Source organism: Pongo pygmaeus, chromosome 6 (assembly GCF_028885625.2).
Source record: "Pongo pygmaeus isolate AG05252 chromosome 6, NHGRI_mPonPyg2-v2.0_pri, whole genome shotgun sequence".
Taxonomy (NCBI): Eukaryota; Metazoa; Chordata; class Mammalia; order Primates; family Hominidae; genus Pongo; species Pongo pygmaeus.
This window is the reverse complement of record NC_072379.2, coordinates 65856191-65869839: the sequence shown is the minus strand read 5'-3', so window position 1 is coordinate 65869839 and position 13649 is coordinate 65856191. Positions and strand designations below refer to the sequence as shown.

At 40.4% G+C, this 13649-nt stretch overlaps 1 pseudogene; it reads left to right on the top strand.

The window, feature by feature from the left end:
* The first annotated feature begins 7029 nt into the window (after positions 1-7029).
* Positions 7030-7453, top strand: LOC129040875 (large ribosomal subunit protein uL14-like; annotated as a pseudogene).
* Positions 7454-13649: the final 6196 nt, after the last annotated feature.

Genomic DNA, 13649 nt, shown 5'->3' with positions numbered 1-13649 from the left:
AAAAATACAAAATTAGCCGAGCATGGTGGTGCATGCCTGTAATCCCAGCTACTCAGGAGGCTGAGGCAGGAGAATCGCTTGAACCTAGGAGGTGGAGGTTGCAGTGAGCCAAGATCATGCCATTGCACTCCAGCCTGGGCAACAAGAGAGACTCTCCATCTCAAAAAAAAAAAAACTCCTGGGTTCAAGCAGTCCTCCCACCTTGGCATCTCAAAGGTGTGAGCCACTATGCCCGGCCTCAGTAAATATTTACTGATTCTCACCTATGTGCCAGGCACTATGTTATGTGCACAGGAAACAACAACAAAAAGAAAAAATATTAATTACCAGACATTACATTTTGGACAAATAAAATTCTGACAACTTGTTGAAATGAAAGAGGATAGAGTTGGGTTAGAAAATGTAGGTTCCAATTCTATGCTGTTGGTGTGTCGCTCTTTTGTTACATAACATTGGGCAAATGATGGAATTCTTCAAATGTTTTCTAATCTGTGAAATATATATAATATTTTCTACTTAATGAAGCTGTGAGAATTCAGCTTAATATGAGATCTGAAAGCATTCTGCAATGTATAACAAGGTATAATTATTATTTTTTAAAATATTTTAATATATAATATTTTTAAATAATATCTTAATATTATTATTTTTAATATTCTATTCCCTATAATACAGAATAGGGTTGTGGCTAAGAAGTCCCAGCTGTCTGGACTGGGTCTTGGCTCTTCCACTTACTGACAAGGATGTTATGAGAATAACACGAATCAATACATGTAAAATATTTAGAATAATGCCTGGCAGTTAATAATCCCCCAGTATTTAATATTAATTATATTATTGCTATTATAATTAACAATAATGTTGTTATTTAATAATTACTGATATTAATAATTAATAACATTAGCTGATGTTATTATTTATGAAGTAGGCTTATATAGAATAATTTCTTTTTATTTTTTTGCATTTGGAATGGGTCCTTTTTCTTTTTTAAAATTTTTAAATTTTTATTATTGTACTTTAAGTTCTAGGGTACATGTGCACAACGTGCAGGTTTGTTACATATGTATACATGTGCCATGTTGGTGTGCTGCACCCATTAACTCGTCATTTACGTTAGGTATATCTCCCCTCCCCCCACCCCACGACAGGCCCCAGTGTGTGATATTCCCCTCCCTGTGTCCAAGTGTTCTCATTGTTCAATTCCCACCTATGAGTGAGAACTTGCAGTGTTTGGTCTTCTGTCCTTGCAATAATTTGCTGAGAATGATGGTTTCCAGCTTCATCTATGTTCCTGCAAAGGACATGAACTCATCCTTTTTTATGGCTGCATAGTATTCCATGGTGTATATGTGCCACATTTTCTTAATCCAGTCTATCATTGATGGGCATTTGGATTGGTTCCAAGTCTTTGCTATTGTGAATAGTGCTGCAATAAACATACATGTACATGTGTCTTTATAGCAGCATGATTTATAATCCTTTGGGTATACACCCAGTAATGGGATCGCTGGGTCAAATGATATTTCTAGTTCTGGATCCTTGAGGAATCGCCACACTGCCTTCCACAATGGTTGAACTAATTTACTCTCCCACCAACAGTGTAAAAGCATTCCTATTTCTCCACATCCTCTCCAGCACCTGTTGTTTCCAGACTTTTTAATGATCGTCATTCTAACTGGGGTGAGATGGTATCTCATTGTGCTTTTGATTTGCATTTCTCTGACGACCATTAATGATGAACATTTTTTCATGTGTCTGTTGGCTGCATAAATGTCTTCTTTTGAGAAGTGTCTGTTCATATCCTTTGCCCACTTTTTGATGGGGTTTTTTGTTTTTTTCTTGAAAACTTGTTTAAGTTCTTTGTAGACTCTGGATATTACCCCTTTGTCAGATAGGTAGATTGCAAAATTTTTCTCCCATTCTGTAGGTTGCCTGTTCACTCTGATGGTAGTTTCTTTTGCTGTGCAGAAGCTCTTTAGTTTAATTAGATTCCATTTGTCAATTTTGGCTTTTGTTGCCATTGCTTTTGGTGTTTTAGTTATGAAGTCCTTGCCCATACCTATGTCCTGAATGGTATTGCCTAGATTTTCTTCTAGGGTTTTTATGGTTTTAGGTGTAACATTTAAGTCTTTAATCAATCTTGAATTAATTTTTGTATAAGGTGTAAGGAAGGGATCCAGTTCCAGCTTTCTACATATGGCTAGCCAGTTTTCCCAGCACCATTTATTAAATAGGGAATCTTTTCCCATTTCTTATTTTTGTCAGGTTTGTCAAAGATCAGATGGCTGTAGATGTGTGGTGTTATCTCTGAGGCTTTACATCTTTACAGGCTACTTTCTGGATAAATGTGAAGGTCATTGTAAAAATCCTGACTGACTATTTAACTCTGTCAACTTACCAAATGTTAGGAATTTTCAGATGAAATCCAAATCTCTTCAATATGTGAGACGTTTATAACATGTTATTCCCTTTGTTTCTTGGTTTCATTTCATTTCATACACTACGTATTTAATTGCTCAAGATGACACAAATTCACTTATTACTATTACTGAAACTTATAAGCACTCATAGATGACTAACTGAATTGGTTTTTATTAAGCATGGTTTGGATATCACCATGGATGTGTGAACTTTGCTCCATTTGACAAGGATGAGCTGTATCCCTTATCTTTTTATCTACATCTTCACAGATACACGACATTCATTCTCATGATAAAAATCTTTCTATTTAAGGAAAACATATTAGAGTAAAGATAAGCTGATATAGCAAACAGATGCTAAATACAATTGCTTAAAGAAAGCAAAAGTTTCTTTTACTAACTGTATACAGAGAATGGTCCAGGGCAGCTTGGCTCCCTGATATCAGTCAAAGACTCAGGTACCTTCCATCAGCTTGCACAACCATCCCCTAGGGCACTGTTGCCATATGCATGGCAAAGTGAGATTGCCAATCATCTCCTTCAAGTGAAAAAGGAAAAGAGAACAGGAAGAAACATACCCTGTGCCCTACAGCTCAGGCCAAGTAGTAGAATTGATTACTTCTCATGTTCTATAGCAACAAGTAACCACAAAGGATGCTGGAAAATGTGATCTACCCTGGTAGTCATATGCCCAGGAAAAGAAGGAAAATAGATTTTGGTAGACAGCTAGCAGTTTCCATCCAATATATTATTTTGTTCATTTGGAGAATTGTATCTCTAAGATAAATAATTTGTGATTTCAATAAGGGTTTTCTTTCACTGATTCATAGCAATTTAAACCTGCTTTCATATTCTGTTGGATTCCTATTATATTGTGCTATGAGAAAAGCAAAATTCATGCTTGGGAGTAAAGTACTCGCTGACTTGCACTGTTTCCTCGCACAAAGCAAGATAGCCCAAGAGTCTTTCGAACGAAGAATACATTTTCCTCAGCATTCAAAGACAAATACTCATGATTTGGGGATATCAAATAAGCTAAAACAAATGCACTTGAAAAGTGTAAAGCTTTCTATAAATGCAAGATTTTTATTATTACAGTATTATTATCACTTAAGTGTTAGCGGTCCATTCTTTTTTATTTTTATTTTTTTATTTTTTATTTTTTTGAGACGGAGTTTCGCCCTTGTTGCCCAGGCTGGAGTGCAATGGCACAATCTTGGCTCACTGCAACCTCCGCCTCTCGGGTTCAAGCAATTCTCCTGCCTCAGCCTCCCGAGTAGCTGGGATTACAGGCATGTGCCACCACACCCAGCTAATTTTATATTTTTAGTAGAGATGGGGTTTCTCCGTGTTGATCAGGCTGGTCTCAAACTCCCAACCTCAGGTGATCCGCCCACCTCGGCCTCCCAAAGTGCTGGGATTAGAGTCGTGAGCCACCACGCCCGGTCAGCCGTCCATTCTTTATAGGATATTATGTGTATTGGCTCAACAAGCAGTTGGCCATCTTACAAAGACACTGTTCTTTACTTTGCAGTTTACTTTTCTAGCCTATCCTAGAGAGTTCAAAGTGTGATCTGCTAAGCTGACTAAAATGTGATGATAATTACAACAGACTTTGTCACAGAAATGAATAATATAGTTAAACCCTATGCTTTCATTACCATGATCTACATAGTTACACATTTTTAGCTTCTTGTCTGGAACTTACCAAATTTCCTATGTTGCTAACATACTGGTTTCCCACAAGTTATGTTAATTTCTTAGAATTTATTCTTTTTCTTATAGAAAAAGCTACATTAACCCCGGGAGTAGTGGCTCATGCCTGTAATCCCAGCACTTTGGGAGGCTGAGGTGGGTGCATTGCTTGAGGCCAGGAATTGGAGACCAAACTGGCTAACATGGCAAAACCTTGTCTCTACTGAAAACACAAAAATTAGCCAGGCATGGTGGTGCATGCCTGTAATCCCAGCTACTCAGGAGGCTGAGGCAGAAGGATTGCTTGAACCCAAGTGGTGGAGGTTGCAGTGAGCTGAGATCGCACCACTGCACTCCAGCCTGGGCAACAGAGTGAGACTCTGTCTCAAAAAAAAAAAAAAAAAAAGAAAAGAAGAAGAAGAAGAAAAAAAAGCTACATTAAAATTTACATTTGTTTATTGTAGTACTGGCTTTTCCATCCAAGATTCTAGAAAATGTTGGAAATATTCTTTGAAAAAGTAATCCTAATTTTTTTTTTTAACAATGATTCTATAAACAAGTCTCTTGACAAAATGAGCTTGTTTGTCCCACAGAGGTGTGCCTATTTTGGTTGGTGAGAAGATACCTGCAAACATATTGTCTCTTCTCAGGAAAAGAAAACAAATCTTATTTTTTCTCATAATATGCTCTGTTATTATCGTTGAATTGGTGTGATTGTTATCAAACTAATTATTTCTTATAGTTGCCTATGATTTTTATTTTTGCACTGTTTATGTGGAATTTTCTACCAATCTTCAGGAAAAAAAACGAGCGGAAGAGGAGCTTTTCGGTAATAATAATACTGTAAGGATGTCCAAAAAAAATAAGATAGTATTGCCGGGTGCGGTGGCTCACACCTGTAATCCCAGCACTTTCGGAGGCGGAGGCGGGCGGATCATGAGGTCAGGAGATTGAGACCTTCCTGGCTAACACAGTGAAACCCCGTCTCTACTAAAAACATAAAAAATTAACCAGGCGTAGTGGCGGGTGCCTGGAGTCCCAGCTACTCGGGAGGCGGAGGTGGGAAAATGGCGTGAACCTGGAAGGCGGAGGTTGCAGTGAGCTGAGATCACGCCACTGCACTCCAGCCTGGGCGACAGAGCAAGACTCCGTCTCAAAAAAAAAAAAAAAAAGTATTAGGAGAGTGAACTAATTTTCTAAAATTAGATAATCCTTGGGTACCAAAAGCTATAAAGCATAAAGAAGAAATTCTTGCCTTCAAAGAACTACATTCTAATTTTAGAAAAATTAGACCGTACTGAACAGATGCATAGAGTTAGTCTTGTGCCAAACACGTGACTTGTAGAAAGTACCTACCCTGATTCACCCAAACATTAGCCTAGATCTTACTTGGGTTAATTTTACACACCACTCCTATTGTTTTAAGAATGTTTGTCCTCTACAAATGTCTCTTCTTTCAAAAACAAACCCATTTGGGGATTATGGCGATCTTTGTTCCTGTTTAAAATTTCTCTGTTCTGTTGCTTTGTATTTTACCTTTCACAGTAGCTTAATTCATATTCTATGGTTTTGTGATTAACCCTGAGTATGGAATCTTAGTGTCGGTTTCATATGAGCCTCATTGGAACATAAAGCACGTCTCTTTGTTTCATTTACAATTTCTGCAATAGCATTGATTTACTTTGCCTTTAGTTTTGTTCACTGAGCAAAGAATTTTCTTTTGAGTTTTGCTTTCTTTCTTTCTTTCTTTAATTGGTTAGCGCTGGTAGGTGATTTTGTAGATTTTTTGAGGGGGGGATTCAAAGCACTGATCAGTAATTCATAAAGCTGATTTTTTTTTTCCACAGTTGAAATAAGCAGTGACATTTGGTAATCCACAAATGCTAGCCCTACTGTCCGCAGTGTTAAGATAACTGATTAGTTCCGCAGCCCTGCTCAACACCTCCCAGCATGCACCTATAATGGGCCATAAACTTGAAAGCCCCCAGGCCTCTTTCCCTGTTTCTGGGTGAGGTTTGCAGTGTGGAGGAGGGGCGCCAAGCCCAGTGAGAATGAGTGGGAAACACTGACAGAATCACAGGGGGAATGGGAAAAAAAAGAACTTAAGAGGATTATAACAAGAAAGGAAGCATTTGGAGTCCTGGGAGGTGATGCCAGTCAGGATCTCTGAATTGCTAAGAAAAGAGAAATTTTCCCCTCCCTTATGTAGGCCTGGGGCAGGGAATTTCTTTTTCCCTCTCCTATCCCTTTCCATCTTTCTTCGCAGGTGGTGATAGTCCTGCCCTTAGGGAGGAAAGGGACCAGGCCAACCTTCCCAGAGAAGAAAGCTTCATTGAAAGGGTGGCTTTAACTTTACATGTTCACGGAGTAGGAAGGAGCACTCCAAAGAGGCATGTTTTTGCCGGACAAGCTGATGACATCTGAAAACCTCAGGCCAACCTGACTCTGAGTGGAATGTAGAAAATGGCTATTCAACGGTGACTACTCAATTTAGGGAGTTCTAAGAAGGGCTTTTCCATAAAAAGCCTTAGACTTTCCAAAGGAAGGTCAGGCAATATGAACCATTTAAATGAATATTTTAATCTTGAAGTGTGTTTTAATCATATTAGATTGTATAAGTCTTTTTTTCATGAACATGTTGCAAATATTCAGTACTAGAGAATACTGTAGTTTTGAATTTTTAAAGAATATTACTAGACTCGTTACTAGCCACATACTTTTTTTCTCATGAGCCTATTTCTGGTGCTTATATTTTAACAAATTGGCAAAGATATTCAAAGTTCTGAATATGTGGAGTTGCTGGTCGTAGAGGTGAGAACTCTATTCTTTTTTTTAAACATGATAAATTTGCCTATAATTTGTTTAAGAATAGTGTCAAAATCTATGTCCTTTTTCCTTCTTTCCAGCATTCAAGATGTGGAAGCGAGGACGTGGTGGGTCCTCTGGTGTGAAATTCCGGAATTCTTTGGGTCTTCCGGTGGGAGCTGTGATCAACTGTGCTGACAACACAGGAGCCAAAATCCTGTATATCATCTCCGTGAAGGGGATCAAGGGACAGCTGAACAGACTTCCCACTGCTGGTGTGGGTGACATGGGGATGGCTACAGTCAAGAAAGGCAAACCAGAGCTCAGAAAAAAGGTACATCCAACAGTGGTCGTTTGACAATGAAAGTCATACCAGAGAAAAGATGGCGTGTTTCTTTCTCTTGAAGATAATGCAGTGGTCTTAGTGAGCAATAAAGGCCAGATAAAAGGTTCTGCCATTACAGAACCAGTAGCAAAGGAGTGTGCAGACTTGTGGCCCCTGGATTGTGTCCAATGCTGGCAGCATTGCGTGATTCTCCAGTATATTTGTAAAAGAAAAAAAAAAAAACAAACAAAAAAACTTTAAACCCATTAAAAAGTATTTGTTCCCAGAAAAAAAAAAAAAAAAAGAGTAGTGTCAAAACACTTTAATAGAAGCCGATTTGTAAATACTTATGTTATTTTAATGTCCTACAAAATTATTTTTGAGGGACTGAGGCAACAGCGACCAGGTAATTGTTAAACCTTCACTATTCATTCAAAAGTAGGAGAGCTCTGGGGCAAGAATGGAGGGGAATTCATGAGTAGCCTGCAGCTAAAATAATCCACAGGGAAAAAAACTCTTATCCTAACACCAATAGACATGTTTGTCTATGTGGCATGACCATTTCTCTGAGTTTTTTAGCCAAAAGAAGAGTATGTGTTTAAGAAACTGCTCTGTGTGATGATTAAATGATTGTGAGTCCAATGACTACCTTAAGCAGTGAAAGTGGCCAAGGAAGACATATTTCTTCCTTCATATTCTGCTTCTTTTCAGTGCTCAGGAACTCTGGTCAAAGGAACACCACTAGAGAACACTGAAGGAGGCATGTCAGGTGGTTCTGCTTCTCCATGGCCCCCTACGATGAATGCCTAGAGAGGGTATTGACATGGCAACCTGATGCCAGCACATCTGTCCACAGCTGGTGAGTCTCATACCCTTCAGTCACAGTGAGAGATGTATGATCTGGGCAAAAGCCAAGTCTTCAGGTTAAATCTCTCTCTCATCTTTTTTTTTTTGAGATGGAATCTCATTCTGTTGCCCAGGCTGGAGTGCAGTGGTACAATCTTGGCTCACTGCAACCTCCACCTCCTGGGTTCAAGTGATTCTCCTGCTTCAGCCTCCCAAGTAGCTGGCATTTCAGGCACCTGCCACCATGCCTCGCTAATTTTTGCATTTTTAGTAGAGATGGGGTTTCACCATGTTGGCCAGGCTGGTCTCGAACTCCTGATCTCAAGTGATCCACCTGCTTTGGCCTCACAAAGTGCTGGGATTACAGGCATGAGCCACCGCACCCAACCTGGTTAATTCTCTTAAGAGCAGCATTCAAAGTGCACTCTTATTTTGTCCTGGCTCTGAATCGACATGGTCAGGATGGAGGCAAACCTTGATGCAGAGCCCCCAGAATTATTAAATGGGACAGGCTCCTAATGGTGAACATACAGGAAGCTGATCCACACAAGAGCTAACTAATCTTATTGAACAGTCACCTAGCAAACCGTTGGCTCATTTTTAATGGTCTGTTCTATCCCTTTATGCTGATTTGCTTGGAGGTAATAAGGCATAATGGTGTTGATTTAGGGAGCCTCTTGACTACAAATTCATCAGCTTGGTGGTGGTAATTGTCAGAGGCAACAATGGCGTTGTTCAGTGAGTTACACCTGGTCAGCACCTAAGGCTGATGTTGCAGCTGAGGTTTGAATCAAATTAGGAGTTTCAGTTCTTCTAGGCTAAAATCTGGTGACAGCCTCCTCCCTTTCTCATTTTGTCTTAAATGATTTCTTCCTGGCTCATTCTCTTCTGGCCTCACCACCTTCTTTCTGTTACTTAAATAGGCCAAAATCATTCTTGTCGCAGGTCCTTTGCTCCAGCTGTTTGCATTTCTCCTAGATTTTCCTGTGAGGGGCTTGCTCCATCCTGTCAATAAGCCTAAACTCTAATGTCACCTTCTCAGAGAGGTCTTATGAAATTAGAGTACCATTTCTCTCATCTCTCGCTTCAGCTATTATCAAATTGCCCTCTTTTGTTTTCTTCATAGCATTTATCACTCTTTAGAGATTATTATCTTTCCTTTCTCTTTTTCTTTGATGGCATTTTTTTTTTTTTTTTTTTTTTTTTCCTGAGACAGAGTGCTCTGTCACCTGGACTGCAGTGCAGTGGCACAATCTCAGCTCACTGCAACCTCTGTGTTAGGTCCAAATGCCGGGGTCTGGGTTCAGCCCATGCTGAAGTCTGAGGGGAGTGGATGGATGGGCAGAAAGAGTACTTGGGGGGCCGTAGGCAGGTGAAATGGAGTTTTATTCAGCAGCTTTCTCATCAGTAGCATACTCACATTAGCTCTCTCACACTGTCCACCTTTGTCTCAGCTATTTGCTCCGGCTCTGAGGCTCCTGCCACCCCCATGCCTGCAGCTGCACCGCGGGCTCTCCCTTGCCTTCGGGGTCAGCAGCTTAACTCTTTCTCTTTCTGGGTACTAGCACAAACTGTGCTGTGGCTCCCCTCTGTCCGTCTGCAAGACGGACAGCTTTGGCTCTCTCTCTCTTTCTCTGGGTGCCAGCGTGCCTGCCATGTCAAGCCATGTTGAGCTGAGCTGAGCCCCAGGAACCAAGCCAAGAGCCCCTGTAGAGCGTCAACAGGACAGTTATACCTTTTACAGACAATAGTGGCTTAGGGCCAAGTATGAACTTACACAGACAGGTTATATAACAAGTGGAGGTGTGCGCCTGTGCACCAGACTCACTGAGGCATGCAGGCCTGACGTCTGCCTTGGCCTATCCTTGACCAAAGCACATCCATGTAACTCACACTCTGCCTCTTGAGTTCAAGCAATTCTCCTGCCTCAGCCTCCCGAGTAGCTGGTATTACAGGCACACACCACCATGCCCCGGCTAATTTTTGTATTTTTAGTAGAGACAGAGTTTTGCCATGTTGGCCAGGCTGGTCTCAAACTACTGACCTCAAGTGATCCATCCACCTCAGCCTCCCAAAGTGCTGGTATTACAGGCGTGAGCCACCATGCCTGGCCTGATGGCATTTTCTATTTGAATTTTAAGTTCCATTTTAAGGTTAGGAGAACTGGACCTTACTTAACCCTGTGTCCCATGGACTCAACACAGGACCTGGCTCTTTGAACAAACTTGATAAATATTTGTTTCCTGAATGAATAAAAAACATTCCCAGGTGTGGTTGCTCATGCCTGTAATCCCAGCACTTTGGGAGGCTGAGGTGGGTGGATCACCTGAGGTCAGGAGTTTGAGACCAGCCTGGCCAACATGATGAAACCCTGTCTCTACTAAAAATACAAAAATTAGGCAGACATGGTGGTGCATGCCTCTAGTCCCAGCTTCTCAGGAGGCTGAGGCAGGAGAATCACTTGAACCCAGGAGGCAGAGGTTGCAGTGAGCCGAGATCGTGCCACTGCACTCCAGCCTTGCCAACAGAGTGAGACTCCGTCCCCAAAACAACAACAACAACAACAAAACATTCCCTTCCGTAGTAACCTTTTAAAGCTCTGGGCCAACACCCCATCTTTGCTTTCCTCAGCTGCCACACTGAATCATGTATGTTCAAGCCACCCATTTTCCTGACCAAACTAAACTTAATCAAATATGTTAACAGCCTCAGATTTCCCTTCAGATGGTGGTCACCAGCCCAGCCCTGGGTTTTGCAGGTCCCTATGCAAATCAGGAGACAGAATCTTGCAGCCGGCCCTAAAATCGGGGATTTGGAATCCTTTGCTCCCAAATAAACTTGAGACTCTGCAGAGATCTCAGGTCACCATTTTGCTCTCCTCTATTAGTCCTAGTTTTTAGGACTATGCCACTGCTTGTTTTCTAACACCCTCCTTCTCTCCAGCCTGGGAACTGAAGGCCTGCCCTTGGCAAGGATCCTGTTCCACATGGACAAAAATGCCTAAATGACAACCATCTGCCATCTACTGGCTCTCTTTCCTTCCCAGCTTTCTCTGCCTACCCCCCACCCCCAACCAAGATAATTACTGCTTGACAATCCAGAAAGTCCTGGAAGGCTGGAGAAGGCAATGCCATTACACCTCCCTGATCAGGATCGCTTGCCTTTGGAAGAAAGAAAAACATAGTGGATAGTTAGTACTTTCAGCAAAGCTTGAAATTCTTGCTTTGCTATTAGAGTAAGCATTTCTTGTATTTTACATGTTTTATTTCAAATGCAGCATTGGTATGATCAAATAAGCTGACACTGGAATTTCTGATTTTCCCTTTTCCTCTTTCTCTTTTTTTTTTTCTTTTTATTGACATTTGTACTTTAAGAATGTAAATGTAGGGATTCTGGTACCTTTCTTAAAATCCAACTTTTCTTGATACCATGTCTTGTTTGAAGTATGTAAACAAGCTGTTGTGTTCTCTGGTGCCAACTGATAGGAAGGAAGAGAGGAAAGTTTAGCTTTGTATTCTCTTGGCTCCTCCCCAGTGGATTGCTAGGCAGGCCACAGCTCCTGCTGTGAGGACTTCTGCAGCTATAGCTCCCTGGTACCTCCTCTCCCTCTTGCCCAGTCAGGCCTAGGAGTGGTAATAGTGCCCCTCTTTGCTACCCCTAGGGTGCTTCACCCTTCTTGGTTTCTCTTTTCTCTTCCCGCAACTTTGTAAATGGTCACTTTATTAAGCTTTATCTAATTGTCTGTTGGAGGGTGTCATTTGTTTCTAATGAGACCTTAAGTATATGGGATATGAATTAGGGTAAAAGCATTAGCCCATGAGATATGGTATATGGTGTAAATGTTTAGAAGAAAACATAGAAGAAAATCTTCAGAACCTCGGGCTAGGTGAAGAATTCTTAGACATGACACCAATATTATAATTCTATAAAAGAAAACAAATAAATTGGCTTCTTCAATACTAAAAACTTTTGCTCAATGAAAGATGCTAGTAAGAAGATGAAAATACAAGCTACAGATTTAAGGAAAACATTTGTCAACCACTTCCAAACCATATATGTGATAAAGAACTCTCAAAACTCAGTAGTAGGCCAGGCACGGTGGCTCACGCCTGTAATCCCAGCACTTTGGGAAGCCGAGGCGGGTGGATCATGAGGTCAGGAGATCAAGACCATCCTGGCTAACATGGTGAAAACCCGTCTCTACTAAAAATACAACAAATTAGCTGGCGCAGTGGCAAGTGCCTGTAGTCCCAGCCATCTGCTGGGGAGGCTGAGGCAGGAGAATGGTGTGAACCCGGGAGGCGGAGCTTGCAGTGAACCGAGATAGTGCCACTGCACTCCAGCCTGGGTGACAGAGTGAGACTGCGTCTCAAAAAACAAAACAAAACAAAACAAAAACCAAACAACAACAACAACAACAACTCAGTAGTAAAACAATCCAGTTGAAATCAAAATGACTAAAATTTTTAAAAAAAGAAGTGGTAACACCAAATGCTGGCAAGAATGCAGGGAAATTGGATCCCTTATACATTACTGGTGGGAATGCAAAATGGTACAACCACTTGAAAATAGTTTGGCCATTTCTTAAAAATCTAATCACATTTTACTGTACAACCCAGCAATGATACTCCTGAGCATTCAGCCCAAAGAAAAGAAAACTTATGGACACCAAAATGTATATGCAAATGTTTATAGCAGCTTTATTTGTAGTAGCCAAAGATTAGAAACAACCCAGATGCCCTTCCATGGGTGAATGAATGGTCAAACTGTGTTGCATCCATACTATAGAATGCTACTCAGCAACAAAAAGGAATCAACTATTATTACACATGTAACAAGTTGGATGGATCTCAAGGCAATTATGCTGAGTGAAAAAAAGGTTATAAACAGAAGGTAACATACTGTATTATTCTATTTCTATAATATTCTCCAAATGACAAAATTATAGAGATGGAGAACAGAGTAGTTGTTGCCAGAGGATAGAGATGGTCTCTGGGAGGGAGATGGATGGGTATAACTATAAAATAGAACTATTAGGGATCTTTGTGGTAATGAACCAGATCTGTACCCTTATCACATCTACATGTAATAAAATTGTCTGAATCACACACATATGCACATACACACAAGTACCTGTCAACATTGGTGAAATCTGAATAAGACTGTTCTTGTACGAACATCATTTTCTTGGTCTTGATATTGTATTAGTTATGTAAGATGTTATCTTTGAAGGTGAAAATGGGTGAAATACACACGGGACTTCTTTGTATTATTTTGGCAACTTCTTGCAATTCTGTAATTATTTGAAAATAAAATTGGCCCCAAATTGGAACCATTAACTTGGGAAATATGTTGTTTTATTCTTTAGCATGAGAGAAGGGGGAAGATTAGGGTACTGCCACAAGCATTTTGCTGTTAGCTGTATGTCATTGCTAAGCTCTGTCATTAATTATTAAATTGACAAACGGACTAAAGTCAAGATCCCAATATTCCAATGGAAATATTTTATTTTCAATTGTTGTTTAATGTAAAAACATAAACTTGCCTTAAAAATGGGT